This window comes from Triticum urartu, chromosome 2A (genome assembly GCF_056163025.1).
Source record: "Triticum urartu cultivar PI428250 chromosome 2A, HENAU_Tu73, whole genome shotgun sequence".
NCBI lineage: Eukaryota > Viridiplantae > Streptophyta > Magnoliopsida > Poales > Poaceae > Triticum > Triticum urartu.
The window spans coordinates 69,255,759-69,258,964 of NC_141874.1; the positions used below are offsets into that span (position 1 = coordinate 69,255,759).

The 3,206-nt window shown below is 58.9% G+C and overlaps 1 pseudogene; it reads left to right on the forward strand.

Moving 5' to 3' along the window:
* Nucleotides 1–449: 449 nt before the first annotated feature.
* LOC147983821 (uncharacterized) lies at nucleotides 450–2,318 on the forward strand (annotated as a pseudogene).
* The last annotated feature ends 888 nt before the right edge of the window (nucleotides 2,319–3,206 follow it).

Sequence of the window (3,206 nt, forward strand, 5' to 3'; positions counted from 1 at the left end):
CATCCATCGGCCTTGAAGGCTGAATCCGGACATGATTGAAGATCCGGAGCACCTAACCTGGGCTTTGGGTGTTGGAACTCGAGGCGGGGGAAGGGTTCGATTGAGCACGAGAGGGAAAAAGCGAAAACCTTGTCCCTTTATAAAGAGGGTGAATATCAAGCATCCTCTCCATAGCCGTTTAGGGCTTGCCTATAATCTAGGAGTCCTAGACACGGTTGGTGTTGGAAGCCTACCATTGCTGGCTCAACTAGAGGACCGAGTCCCACGTAGTTCATGCACCGGACGTGCCATCCTTTTCTGTTACATGATGTGCATGACCTCCTGTATAGCTGGGTCGTTACCAGCCTCTGTACCTGTATATTAACCCCTTCGTGGGCATCAATGATAATCACCAGTGTATTCATTCTTCATCTTGGTAATCAGAGCTCTCTTTCCTGTCCCTGTCTCTCATGGACAATGGCAACAGCTCCGGCGGCCTTTCGAGCGGCGACCTGACGGGCGCCATCCCTCCCGCTCCCGCTCCCGCTCCGGTGCTCTCCTCTTCTGAACTCTCCACCCCCGTCCTCTCCGCTCCGCCAGCAACCGCCCCTAGCACCATGAGCTTGGTGACCCTGCCGTCGCCTCCCACCCTCCCTGACATAGCGTCGTCCTCTGCCACCACCACCCCCTCCATCCACATCCTCAACAACATCCACAACCTCATCCCCTTCAAGCTGGATGTCCAAACCGGCAGCTATTCGAAGTGGCGTGAACTCTGGCGCTGCATCCTCATCATGTACGCCGTCGAGAGCCATGTCGACCACTACTCCGACCCACTGCTCCAAACTCGGCGTGGCGCCACACCGATCTGACGCTCCTGCTTCTGCTCTACTCCACCATCGCCGACGGCCTGTACGAGGTCATCCGTGGCGCCGGCAACACCGCGCATCGCGTCTGGAGCCAACTCCACAAGTTCTTCCTCGCCAACCAACCCGCCCAGGCCGTGCACCTTAGCGCGGAATTCCGCGCCCTCACCCAGGGGGATCTCCGCATCGCCGAGTACTGCGGGCGCCTCAAAGCGCTCGCGGACGCTCTGGCCGACGTCGACGAGCCCGTCACCGATCGCACCCTGACACTGCAGCTTCTCCGCGGCCTCTCTCGTCGGTACTAGGTGATCGCCACTGTCATCCCGATGCAGACTCCCTTCCCATCATTCAACCAGGCCCGTTCCCGTCTTCTTCTGGAGGAAATCACCTAGGACGCACGTGATCGCTCCGACGGATCTACGGCTCTCGCCATCGGCCACGACGGCGGCGGCGGCCATGGTGGCGGTGGCGGCGGGGGCTCTGGCGGCTCCTCCGGCCCACCTCCCTCATCTGGCGACCGCGGCAAGGCTCCCATGGAGCGCGGCAATAGCCGCGCTGGTGATCGCGGCCGCAGACACAATGGTGGACGCGGGCGTGGCCGCGGGCGCGGCTCCAATGGCAGCCGCGGTTCGCCTGCTCTTCCTCCCGGCGGCTCCACTCCGTGGATGGGCTACTTCGCACCGTGGGGGATGCCCTTCCCGCCGCTGCGCTCTCCCTGGGTTCCACCCAACGCAGCCGGGGTCCCCGGGCCTCGCCCTGGTGCTGCCCAGCATGCCTACCCCGCGCTGTACGCTGGACCCGGCGTGCCACCCCAACCCTCTTGGGGTTAGGCGGCGCTCTACTCCGCCATGAACCAGATGTCTCTCCAGCAGCCCGGCAGTGGCAACAGCGACTGGATCTTTGATTCTGGTGCCTCCTCCCATGTCACTGGTAATGCAGGTAACCTCGCCACTTCTCGTCCTATCTCAAAACAGCATGCTCCCATCATCGTTGGCGACGACACTCGTCTTCCTGTAGTTGCCACCGGCACCGCCTCCATCCCCACATCCTCTCGCCCCTTGCTGCTTCATAACGTTCTCGTAGCACCTGATATTGTTCAAAACCTACTCTCTGTCCGTCAACTATCCACTGATAATAATGTATCCGTTGAGTTTGACCCCCTCGGCTTTTCTATGAAGGATCTAGCCACCCGGACCCCCCTCATGAGGCGCACTAGTTTCGGGCCTCTCTACCGCAGCGGCGCATCCAACTCTTCGGCGTTCTACACCAACTCCGGCGACCTGTGGCATCGCCGTTTGGGGCACCCCGGCAGTGCCTCTCTTTCCCGTTTAGCACACATTTTCTTCCCGATTGTAATAATCTCCCTGCCGCCTCTGGATCATGTGAGGCGTGCCAATTAGGGAAGCAGCTGCGTCTGCCTTTTTCTTCTTCTACCTCTGTTACTCGTTTTCCTTTTCAGCTTGTACACTATGATCTTTGGACGTCTCCCATCCCTAGTTGCTCTGGCTGCAAATATTACTTAATAATAATGGATGATTTTTCCCACTTCGCATGGACTTTTCCCCTCCGTGCCAAATCCGAGGCCACTGACGTTCTCAAACATTTCTTTCGCTTCGTACTCACACAATTCCATGTCGATATCCAGAGCGTCCAGTGCGATAACGGCGGCGAGTTTCTTAACATCTCTCTCCGCTCTTCTCTAGGTGAACATGGCACTGCCCTACGCCTCTCCTGCCCGCACACATCACCCCAAAATGGGAAAGCTGAGCGCGCCATCCGCTCCACAAACGACATACTTCGCACACTTCTTGTCCAAGCCAGCATGCCCCCAAAATTCTGGGTGGAAGCCCTTCATACTGCCACATACCTCCTCAATATACGACCCTCCCGAGCCATCAACCACAACACCCCATACTTCATGCTTTACGGTACTCACCCCAACTACGACCACATTCGCACATTTGGCTGTTTATGCTACCCCAATCTCTACGCCACCACTCCCCACAAACTTTCCGCACGCTCCACACCCTGCGTTCTTCTCGGCCTACCCCTCGAGCACAAAGGATACCGGTGCCTCGACATCTCCACACGTAAAGTTATCACCTCCCGGCACATGATTTTCAACGAGCATATTTTTCCCTTCGCCACAGAAAATCCCACTGCCCCCAGCCCCGTATCCACCTCGGGATCCCTCCCACCTACCTGGTCCGATCCGACAGGATCGTCCTCGGGATTCCCCGCCCCAGTCGCCCCACCCCACGCACCCGATCGCGTCGCTCCCAACCAATCCGCCCGTTGCGCCCCCACCGCTGCGCTCTCTCCCGCTGGCCCACCACTCACCGCCACCACTCCGATCCCAAC